This window comes from Sapajus apella, unplaced genomic scaffold (genome assembly GCF_009761245.1).
Source record: "Sapajus apella isolate SASKATOON/1434 unplaced genomic scaffold, GSC_monkey_1.0 scaffold9, whole genome shotgun sequence".
NCBI lineage: Eukaryota > Metazoa > Chordata > Mammalia > Primates > Cebidae > Sapajus > Sapajus apella.
Window position 1 is genome coordinate 42,621,941 of NW_022436949.1, and position 12,646 is coordinate 42,634,586.

The window sequence follows — 12,646 nt, forward strand, 5'->3', positions numbered from 1 at the left end:
AACTGCTTTTTATAAAACCATCAGATTTTGTGAGACTTATTCACTATCATGAGAACAGCATGGGAAAAATCCACCCCCATGATTCAATTACCTCGTACCCGGTTTCTCCCTTGACATGTGGGGATTATGGTGAAGCAGCATCATTCATCTGGGGTAATACCCAAGGTTTGTTGCCTCACACCAAAAAAATTAAGGATGTGGACACACAAGGAGTAAGGTTAAGATCAGAGGTTTAATAGGTGAAAGAAAGAAAGGAGCTCTTTGTATAGAGTGGGGTCCCAGAGAAAATGGGTTGCCCCTGCAGAAGGTTTTATAGATGAGCTTGAGGAGGCAGTGTCTAATTTATATAAGGCACAGAAGATTGGCCAGACCAGGTGTGCCATTTGCACAGCGTGTGAAGAAGCTGGCCAACCCACTCTAATCTTTTATTTTGCAGATTGATTCTCTAGCTGACTGACACCACGTTGCCTGTTCCTTTACTGTACACATGGTGACAAAGAAAGGGGAAGATGAAGCCTCCATGTTGAACATACCTTGCTTCCAGGTAGCCATTTTCTATTGCACAGAAGCTGGCGTTCACCCATGCAAGCTTCCAGCTGCTTATCTATGTCTGCAGCTCAATTTTTCAGGCTGCTGTCTGTTAGAAATGTAATGATTTAGGGGCTGCTTTTTGTTAAAAGGGAAGGCTTGCTGAGGACTCCTTTACCCTCACTATTATCATTCTTTACTAATATTATCATTGATGTCTGCATTAGTTATCAAGGGCTGCCATAACAAAATCCACAAAATGCTTAAGCAAAACAAATGTATTATCTTACAGTTTTAGAGCCCAGAGTATGAAATCAAAATGTTGGTAGGGTGGGCTCCTTTTGAGGACTGTGAGAGACAGATCAATTCCAAGCCGCTCTCCTTGACTTATAGTTGGTAATCTTCTTTCTGTGTCTCTTCACATCATCTTCCCTTATATATATTTTTCTCTGTGTCCAAGTTTATCGCTTTTTAAAGGACATCAGTAATACTGGTTTAGCAGCTACTGTAAACCTCATCATAAATTAGCTAATTACTTCTGTAATTACTCTATTTCCAAATAAGATCCTATTTTGAGTATTGCAATTTAGGACCTCAACAAAAAATTTGGTGGGATGGGGGACACAATTCAATGAATACAATATTATTTCTACATGGTTTCTATTGTTTTATTTTTTCTACTCATTCCTATTTCTTTAAATACCTGTTTATTTTTGTTTGGATGTCAGATGCTATGAAACGTACATTCATTATGGTTTGCTGGAGAATTTTGTATTCTTTTAAATATTTTTGGTCTTTGTTCAGAGACACACTTAAATTACATGGAAACAATTTAATCTTTTTCAGGTTTGTTTTCAAGCTATGTTATCTGGGTCCAGAACAATTTTTAGTCTGGTTCTTCTTTACTCCATTACTGTGACAATATCTTTTTAAGGATGGTACTTGATGCTCCATGGGTGAGGAGGCATTACCACTCTGGCTAGTGCAATCATGGATGATTCTGTCAGATCCTTCCTGCTATCTTTTCCAGGCCTGATGTAGTTTCCTCACATGCATGCGCTGATCAGTACTCAGCTGAAAATTCAAAGAGATCCTTCCATGGATGTCTGGAGCCTCTCTATGTGGCTCTCTCCTCTCCATTCCTCTTCTCTATGAATTCTAGCCACCTTAGGCCCCCTAGATTTTGTCTCCTCAACATATGTATATTGCTGAGCCTCTTCCTGCATTGCGCCCTGTGAATTCCTTTAAGGCACCAAGCTGAGGCAAGTTTGGGGCTCACTTTATTTCTTGTCCTTTTCTGTGCTTCCCATTGTCAAACATTTAAAAAACTCATCTATTTTGTTCATTTTTCATTTTTTTTAAGTGGTAACATTAATTTGATCCTCTACGTCCTCTGGTCAAAGTGGTCTTCAAATTTGATTTTTTATTTTCATTCAATGCCTATTTACTGAGTGGCTACTATGTGTCAGGCACTATTCTAAAGGCAGGAAAATGCATCAGTAAACAAGAGGTGATAATAATCCCAAAGAGTGTATAATGTGGGAAACCAAACACTAAAGAAACAAATATGTAAGTGAACTGTCAGAGGGAATTGTGTGCTAAGAAGCAAATTAGGCAAAAAAAAAAAAAAAGTGGCAAACAAAGAGTGCTAAAATGGTGAGAGAGGACGGTAATTTAAAGTGGACAAGGAAGATGCCACAGAAAAATAATCATTACAGCAAAGACCTGGAGGAGACAAATGAGCAAGGCATGGAGATGTTTGGGGAAAATGGTTTCATCTGGGGGAACAGGAAGCACAGAAGCCCTGAGGCAGGAGCATGCAGGAGTGCTTAAAGAAGAACAAAGAGACCAGTTTGGCTAGAATGGAGTGACGAGGAAGGAGTGAGGGCAAGTGAGGTCAGAGTGGTTGTGGCTGGGGATGGGGAGGCTGATCTTGTAAGACGTCAAAGCCCATTATAAGCATTTTGGTTTTTATTTTTAATTATACAGGGGAGTAAAATGCTTTCACTTTTGTTTGGGCAGGATCTTCTTAGTTGTGTTAAGAGCAGAAAGTCAAAGTGCAAAGTGTTAGGAGGTCTTGGAATAATCTAGGCAAGAAATGCTGGTTCCTGGAGACAAAAGGCGTAGCTGAAGAGGTAGTGAAAACTAGCTAGACTTTGGATTTATTCTGATGGTTGACAGGATTTGCTATTATTAGGTTTTAGACTTAAACGCCTCCTCCTCCAATCAGTGAGGGTTCAGTATTACCTTTTGTAATACTACAAATATAAGAACTGGAAGTTCATACTCGTTATGCTATTTTATCATGCTAGGCTGAGCCCCGTGGGAGAGTCCAGAGGCTTCCTTCAGAGACAGTGACAGAAGCAGCCATTAATGTGCTTCTCCTAGAAGTATAAATCTGCCATTGACTTCTTTTTTATTATACACCGATCCCAGTAAGTCTGTTTTGTAGTGCTTTGGACTACCTGAAACAGTAGGAAGACTATTTTTTTAATCAATGTGCAAATGAAGAGGAGTTTATATTTTCTTTCAAATCTGACCTTGAATATTCTTTACAAACACCTAGGTGGTATTTTAAAACTCTCAACAAAATGAGTTCTTAAAAGTTATCCATGTACTTAAGCATTTGGGGGGCGTTTCTGATTCTTTTTTTAGCTTACCTGTGTTTGAGAATATTTGTTTGGGGTTTCAAAATGGACCACCTCCAGTTTTGCTATTTAAGTCAAATATGGCATGTTTTAATAATATCTCTGAAGGCTTGATACAATATTTTCATTTATTCATTCGTTAAACAGACATTTATGAAGGGATGCGGTGACTCACACCTATAATCCCAGCACTTTGGGAGGCCGAGTGGGACAACAGCCCGCACCCAGGAGTTTAAGACCAGCCTGGGCAACAAAGTGAGATTCTGTCTCTACAAAAAGTTTAAAAATTAAAAAAAAAAAATAAATAGCTGCCTGTGGTGGTGCATGCCTATAGACCTAGCAACTTGGGAGGCTAAGGTGAGGTGACTGCTTGAGCCCAGGAGTTCAAGGCTGAAGTGAGCTATGGTGCCACTGCACTCTGGCCTGGGCCACACAGTGTCTCTAAAAACAAAATAAAACAAAACAGACATTTATTGAACAACTACTATGTATCAGGCTCTGTGCTGCGTGGTGAGAGATAAGCTATTTTTTAAATCATACATTGTAAATTCTTAGTCCTCAAGGAATATGTTAATACATATAGAATATACATCATATGATGTGACAAAAATTGGGAAAGCTAGCAGGAACCTGCTGGCATGGGAAAACTTAGGAAGATTTTTTATGCCAGTTTTGGGGATGTGAGTTTTTCAGTTGGAGGGTTCGTAGTACAGGGATTAAAGAGTGAAGAATGGACATTCCTGTAGCAGCAATGTGCATAAAGGGTATAGGGTGAGAGAAATCATGATGCAGTGGGAACCTGCAAGAGTTTTGGAAGGGTTGGAGCTCTCTATTAGACTACAGAGCAGGGGTACTAAGGAGTCAAACATAGGACAGATTATGAGAAAGGTCACTCTGACTGCAGTGTGGACAATGCATCATGGGATCATAAGATCAGAGACAGAGAGACCTATTAGGCGGCTGCTGCAGTTGCCTGGGAGAAGGATGCTTATAGCCTGAACTAAGCTGCTGCCAGGAGGAGAATTAGAGAATTTCAAAAGATAAGAGAGAGTCCAAAAAATTGGTGTGATTGGATGTGGTTTGTAGGAAAGAAAAAGATAAATAAAAATCCATGTTTTCTGGCTGAGACACAAGGCAAAATAACAGTGCCACTGAGACCTATTAGGCACAGATGGAGAAATAGATTTTGATGATCCATGATGAATTCAGTTTGGAAAAAATTGAGTTTGAGTTGTCTGCGGATATCTATCTGAAGGTGTCCACTGGTCTTTTTCGCATAGGTCGGAAGCTCAAGAGAGCTTGAAATATATTTGAGGGTAAGAGCAAACAGATGGTTATTAGAGCTTTGAGGGTAGAAGATATCACAAAAGAGGAGAGTCTGGAGGATTGAAGATGGGCCTCTGACATTTTAAAAAATTCATAAGGAAAGAGGAACCAGCAAAGGAGACTGTGATGTAGCAGCCAGTGAGGTAAAAAGAAAACCATGGTATAAGAGTGGAATTGCCCAAGGGGTTCTTGCTGCACAAATAAAGAGCACAGCATTGCAGTAAAGAAACTTTAATTGACATGAAGCCAGCCATGTCACAGGGGAGACAGAGTTAGTACTCAAAGCAATCCCCCTGAAGCCCTGTCTCTTTCAAAAACAATTTGGGGACAGTAAAGGAAGTGGTTAAGTAATGGGTGCTTATTGCTGATTGGTTGTATTGGAGATGAAATCATAGGGAATTGAAGCTGTTCACCTAAGCCAAATTGCTCCTGGGTGTGGCCACAAGAGCAAGGCTGGGGAGACCACGTGGAGTCATCAGGAACCAGGGACATCAGACATGCAAAAAACATCCTCAAAAGATATCTCAAAAGGCCAATCTACAGTAGTAGTGTTATCTGCAGGAGTATCTTCTGACAAACCCACATACCTTAGCAGAATCAGGCTCCCCTCTTCCCTGTAGCCTGGTGAACTTCATTAGCTTTGCAAAGATGGTTGAGTTTTAGAGAAGGGCTATTATCATTTAAACCATAACCTAAATGTCTTCCAAAGTTAGCTTGGCCCAAAAGCCCAAAAATAATTAAGGGAAAAGCAAGACGGGGGGGGGGGGGGGTTAGATCAGATCTCTTTTACTGCCATAATTTTCTTATTGTTAAAATTTTTGCAAAGGCTGTTTCAAGGGGAATGTGTAGGTGTAGAATCTGAAACAGGTAAGGACTTCCAGAAGTGGGATAGGTCAACAGTGTTAAATCGTGATGAAGACTCAGGTAAGAGGAAGCCTATAGCACCATTGCATCTTGCAAAAACAAAGTCATCCCTGTTGTTAACAATAGTCATGTGAATGAAGTAAAGAGTGAGGAGGCCGTATTGTCATGAATTGAATGAACAGGACCTAAAAGCAAGTGGAGAGAGCTGATGTAGACTTCAAAGGGAAAGACAGCACAGGGCCAAAGCTCACGTAGGATGTGAGGCTCATAAAAGCTCCTGTTGCTGCAGTTGTTTCTTGAGGTAGGAGAGACGTGAACTTGGTTAAATGATGATTAGAATGAATTGTGTGAAAGGAACAACTGTAATTGTCGAAAAGCAAGGTGGTGTCTGATTAAGCAGTGTTTCTGAGGTAGCAGGAATGATCAGACTCCAGAACATCTGTGGAGGGAGTGGCCACACCTAAAAGGAAATGTGCTTCTGAAAAGATCAGGCAGGGTTAACGGTGTATACCTATTATGGATTGAACTGTGTCTCCCCCAAATTCATGTATTGAAATTCTAATGCCTACTGCCTCAGAATGTGACCTTATTTGGGAATAAGATCATTGCAGATATAATTGTTAAGGTGAGGTTACACTGAAATAAGGCGGGTCCCTAATCCAATATGTTTGATATCCTTACAAAAAGAAGAGGATGGCATGGTGCTTCATGCTTGCTTGTAGCCCCAGCACTTTGGGAGGCCAAGGGGGGCAGATTTCTTGAGGCTAAGGGTTCAAGACCAGCCTGGTCAACATGGCAAAACCCCATCTCTACTAAAAATACAAGAATTAACCAGGCATGGTGGTACATGCCTGTAGTCCCATCTATTCCGGAGGCTGAGGCAGGAGAATCACTTCCGCCCAGGAGGCAGAGGTTGCAGTGAGCCAAGATCATGCCACTGCACTCCAGTGCACCAGGGCGAGATTCTATTTCAAAAAATAAAATAAAATAATATAAAGGAGGAGGCTGGTACAGTGGCTCATGCTTATAATCCCAGCACTTTGGGAGGCCAAGGTAGGTGAATTGCTTGAACCCAGGAGTTTTAGACCAGCCTGAGCAACATGGCAAAATCCCATCTCTACAACGTACAAAAAACGTTTATATATGTATATGTATATGTATATATCTCCAGGTGTGGTGGTACATGCCTATAGTCCCAGCTGTGTAGGAAGCTGAGATGGGAGAATCTCTTGAGTCCTGGGGAGATCAAGGCTGCAGTGAGCCATGATCACACCACTGTACTCCAGCCTAAACAACAGAGCAAGACCCCGTGTCAAAAAAAATTTTTTTAATAGTGAGAGGTGGGAATTTGGACACAAACATACACACATATATAGAGAAAGGCTTGTGGTGAAGGCAGAGATCAGAAGATGTAACAGAAGGTAAAAAAAATAATGTTGGCTGGTCACAAGTGGCTCATACCTGTAATCCCAGCACTTTGGGAGGCAGAGGCAGGTGGATTACCTGAGTCAGAAGTTTGAGACCAGCCTGACCAATACGGTTAAACCCCATCTCTACTAAAAATACAAAATTAGCTGACCATGATGGCACATGCCTGTAATCCCAGCTACTTGGGAGGCTGAGATAGGAAAATTGCTTGAACCCAGGAGGTGGAGGTTGCAGTGAGCCAAGATTGTGCCACTGCACTTCAGCCTGAACAACGAGTGAGACTCTGTCTCAAAAAAAAAAAAAAAAAAAAAAGCCAAAGATTGCCAGCAAGCTACCTAGGAGAGACATGGGACAGATTTTCTAAGACCACCTTCAGAAGGAACCAACTCTTGATTTCACACTTCTAGACTTTGGCACTGTGAGAGAGTAAGTTCCTGTTGGCTAAGCCACCCAGTTTGCAAACAACTCAACTTTGTTACAGCAGCCCTAGTAAACCACTGTGGTGCCGGTGAAAGCAAGTTTGCATGTTGAAGGACAGAAAGCCGAGGAAGTACTGACCTGATGGTGCTGCTTTTACTTTTGTTAAGAACTTGGACCCAATGATATCTTTGGAGAGTCTTTGAGGAAGGTGGCTTGGGACGCTTAGCGATAAGTGGAGAAGACTTGAAATAACCATTCTGAACAAGGAAAGATAGCAGCCTAAAAGGAATTGTAAGGATGCTGGGAAGTACTGAGGCCCCAGTTGAGTTTGGACCTCAGGAATTCACTGTGTGTGTGTGTATGTGTGTGTATGTGTGCGTGTGTGTGTGTTGGGGGTTTCTGTTTTTTAAAGAGTTATTCCAGTGGCACTCCATTATCCAGTGTGATTATTTTGAGAATATATTTTTCACCACTGAAATCAAAGCCAACTGTCCTTTTCTGCCTGCCTGACTTTCCCTAGACCCAGGTCCTTAGCAAAGGTACAAAGTAATAAAACTATTTTATTCGTAGGGAAGGCCATTAAAATTATTCAGCAGGCTCTTTGCCAATGTGCCTCTCACATTCTTCCACCACTAAAAACTAATCCCTGGGGTTTCGCTTATAAAATCCATGACTAAAAAATGTTTTTGTCTTTCATCATCAGCTTTCTCACAGATTTGGTGGCTCTGGGCTATACTGTGGAGCTGAAATGTCTCCTTAAGGCATTTTTCTTCATCCTTAAGTTCAAGAATGCCATAGAGGCTTGTTTTCTCTTACCATGAATATGAATCAAGCCACAGCAGGGTCTGTAACAAACCAGTTCTAAGGAAATACAATAACACAGTTGATGTCAGAAAACTTTCCATTGCAGACCTCACAAGTGTTCATTTTTTTTCACACAAAGCATCCATTTTTTAAGGTAAAATATGGGAACGGATGTGAATCACATGAAACTAATGTGAAATACAACAGAAAAATAGGACGTTGATGTTTATGAAATCTGTGTTATTCCCACTGCTAAGTAAGCCAGTTTTATTTTTAGATCTCATCCTCTGAGTAAGCAGCAAAGTTCAAAGCCCACCAAAAAAAGTGATGAATTTTTCAGAGATATTGCAGGAGAATTGTAGCTGCTAGGCAATGTTTATTAGGGAAATGGAGGAAAAGGCTGGAGCCTCTGACACCTTCAAAAAGAAACACATGGGCATAGGGAGGGTAACATCACACACTGGGGTAGTTTGGGGGGTGGCAGGATAGGGGAGGGATAGTGGGGGATGGGGAGGCTGGAGAGGGAAACACTGGGAGAAATGCCTGATGTAGTTGACGGGGTACGGAGACTGCAAACCACCATGGCATGTGTGTACCTATGCAACAACCTTACGAGATGTGCACATGTACCCCAGAGCTTAAAGTACAATTAAAACAACAAGAAAGAAAACAACCAGGAGTAATGGTCAGAGCAGGACAAAAGCGGCAGTGTTCCATGGTTTGTGCTGGCCTCAGAGCATCCTGTGGAATGCTCTTGACAACATTCCCATGAGTACCCACCCCCCACTGAAGAAGTCAACGACTCAAGTCCTGACAGCAGAGTCTGGCTGCCCAAGGCTCCGAGGACTCTTTAAGGGAGGAAGCTGTCCAATTAGAAGGCCAGTTAGAATGGCGATCATTAAAAAATCTAGAGACAACAGATGCTGGAGAGGTTGTGGAGAAATAGGAACACTTTTACACTGTTGGTGGGAGTGTAAATTAGTTCAACCATTGTGGAAGACAGTGTGGCGATTCCTCAAGGACCTTGAAATAGAAATTCCATTTGACCCAGCAATCCCGTTACTGGGTATATATCCAAAGGATTATAAATCGTTCTACTATAAGGACACGTGCACACGAATGTTCATTGCAGCACTGTTTACAATAGCAAAGACCTGGAAGCAACCCAAATGCCCATCGATGATAGACTGGACAGGGAAAATGTGGCACACATACACCGTGGAATATTATGCAGCCATCAAAAACGATGAGTTTGTGTCCTTTGTAGGGACATGGATGAACCTGGAAACCATCATTCTCAGCAAACTGACAGAAGAGCAGAAGATCAAACACCGCATGTTCTCACTCATAGGCGGGTGTTGAACAATGAAAACACGTGGACACAGGGAGGGGAGCACTACACACTGGGGTCTGTTGGGGGGAAGTAGGGGAGGGATGGTGGGGGGTGGGGAGTTGGGGATAGATAGCAGATGTAGGTGATGGGGAGGAAGGCAGCAAATCACACTGCCACGTGTGTACCTATGCAACAATCTTGCATGTTCTTCACATGTATCCCCAAACATAAAATGCAATAAAATAAATAAATGGAATTTAAAAAAAAAAAGGTACTTAGTGATAGATCCTCATTCGAACTAACTCCAACCCCAGTGGAAGTAGGTCCAACCCTGCAGCAGGATTCACTTACCGCTGTGTGTAAAATGTTTTGTTTTGGAGGGAGAGGGGAGATGGCATTCTGTATTCTCATTCTTTATCCATGACCCTGTGTGCTCATCCATATACCTCAAACTCTAAGCATCTGTCTTATTCACACCACTCTCTCCAAACTCTAATCTGATCGTAAGAAAAAGGCTGCAGTGTCACTTAGAGACAATTTAATGCGTCTGTGGCCGTACCAACCCTGAACAAACCTGATCTCGTTGATCTCTATCTTGGAGACAATTTAATCCATCCCCTCCCACCTCACCCTCTCCCTGCATACACATCAGTATCACCACTACTACCATCATTATTTTATAGAAAATGAAATAAAAACTGAAGCCCAGGACTTAAATAACTTGACCACATGGCTCATTGCTGACAGAACTAATATTAAACCTATATATTTTTATTCTGTATTCAATGATCTTTCTACGGCACCATGCAAAATGATTCAGAGACTGGTGATCAACGATCAGCAAGAAGGATCCATTGGAACAGGCTCAGTAAATTCTGATGTTACAGAAACAGCTCTGATCTCTATATCGCTTGCATAATGGTCTCTTCCAATCCAGGTGAGTCTTTTCCATGAGCAGATGGATTTCATTTTATCCATACTGCCTAATTTATTTCAAAATTCTTTCCTATATTGAATTTCATTTAATCCTTACTACAAACCTGTGAGAAAGAGAAGTTTGTTATGATTTGGTGTTATTAGCTCCATTTTAGAGATGAGGAAAATGAAGTGCAGAGAAAAGTGATAGCCCCAAGTTCACAAGGCTTATAATTATTAGGACTGAGATTGGATCCCATCATTTACTGGCTTTTAGCCTAATATTTTCCCACTACTCAACAGATATTCTTTAAATTCTTACTGTATTTCAGGGCCAGTACCAGAGGCTGCCGCATTAGGGGCCTAACTAGAAGATGTCTGATATCAAAGATTTGAGAAACCTTACAGGAAATCAGATAAGCAAACAAATGAATTATATTCAGGAAAAAGAAAATTGTCTGTTTGTGGCCACCAAAGACGTCATTTAGTTGTTCTGAAGCTTTGTTTCCTCATCTGCAATAAGACTTTCTTTGTAGGGTTATTTAGAATATATGCAATGTAGAATATATGCAAACTATGATAAAATAAGAGTCCAATTTTGAATACATAAAAATTTCATTTTCATACTTACAATATTATAAAGAAGCTCTGAAGCTCCAAGAGCAGAAACAAGATGCTTACATTTGAGGGCAGTGAGTGAGAGAGTTCCAGGCAAAACTGCTCTGTAAAAATGGAAATTTTGCTTCACTGAACTTAGAAGAACCAACTTCCCACTGATTCATACAATACCCTGTAAGCCCCTACAATCTTTAGGGTAGGGACCAAAGCCTGTAGGGTTCCTCCGCACAGTATAATAGATCTTGGAGAAATCTATTTGGACTTGAAATTTGCTCACATGCTGAATGAATAAGAATGCATTGCTTATTCATTCTAGCCCTGGAGGGCTAGAAAGGCATAATTATCCCAATACATAACATAGCATTATAAGTCAATAATGGGATGGCACCTTCCTGGTAGCTAGACTGTAATCGTGTGAATTTAGACCTTGAATTTGCCAAGGTGCTTGTTACTGCAGGGTTACCATGGGCTTATTATATTCTTTTGGTCTGGAACATGGCTGTCCCTGCAGCTGAGTTCATTAGGTAAACAGCTGGTGTAATTGATAGTGTGAATACCACTTCATTTCCTGCTGCTCTGAGAGAATTTGCTTTGAGGCGGAAGAAAATGACCAGTTCTGCTACCGTGAGTTCTGGCCAGTTTTTCTCAGGGAACATATTTTAGGCTGAGTGTTTGCAAATTGTCTTCTTTCCTTTAAGAGAGGGGACCATGGGAGGGGCCCTATCAGTCACTCTCTCACAGTGAGGTGGGGCTTCTGAGGTCACATCTCCCTTAGCTATCAAGAGTTTGACAGAGAGCTTCCCAGACCTCTCTGGAAAACTGTGCCACTGCCAGAAGAGACCCGTGGGTCAATCAGGAAGAAGAAAGATGATGAGCATTTTTACTGCTGTCTGCCTCAGCCTGGGCATTCTGAATGTGGACAAAGGGTCGTCCTGGTTTCATGGGGCTTAAAGCACATTCAGTTAAGGATATGGTAATTTTTGGGAAAAGAAAGGGAAATAAAATTCTGCTGGATGGGAAGAAATACTTTAACTTGTAAATTAATTTATGCATTCAAAGCAATTTCAATACAAATCTCAGAACAGCTTGTTTAGCTTGACAAAATTATTCCACATCATGTCCAAAAATGTATGATAAAATACTTAAATTTTGAATAATTTAAATAAGACATGACTTGCACTTGCAGAAAATAAAATACACTATCAAGCAACAGTTGTTAAACAACGTGTTTCTAGAACTAGAATAGACACACATATCACCAGAAGTGAATGATTCCAAATGAAAAGAGACCCAAATTCATAGGGGAAGTACAGTGCAAATAAAATTATTTAAAATCAGAAATTGCTATTTTGTTTTGCCTTCTTGAGTATGGTGATTGGGAGGGACAGCAGCATGATTGAGATAATCACATCAATGGGTAACTAATGTTTATCATTAACCATTTAACAGCACAGAGTGCCTGAAGGAGACTTAGGAATTTAGGCTTTTCCTTTTTAGTGGAGTGAATGGGGCATTTTTAAGAATGATACTAAAAGCAAGTTACATAAATGGAAAGATTATTTGGTCTACAAAAATAAATGGAAATGTGAGTTTCAATTTTGAATATAATTTATATGTTTACCTGGGAAAAATATTTGTAACATATATTCTAAAGGATTCCCTAGTATGCAAAGAGCCTAACAGAACAATTAGGAAAAAATAAATGTTCAGTTTTTAAAACAGGCAAAGGAATTGAAGAGGAAGTTCACAATAAGATTCATAA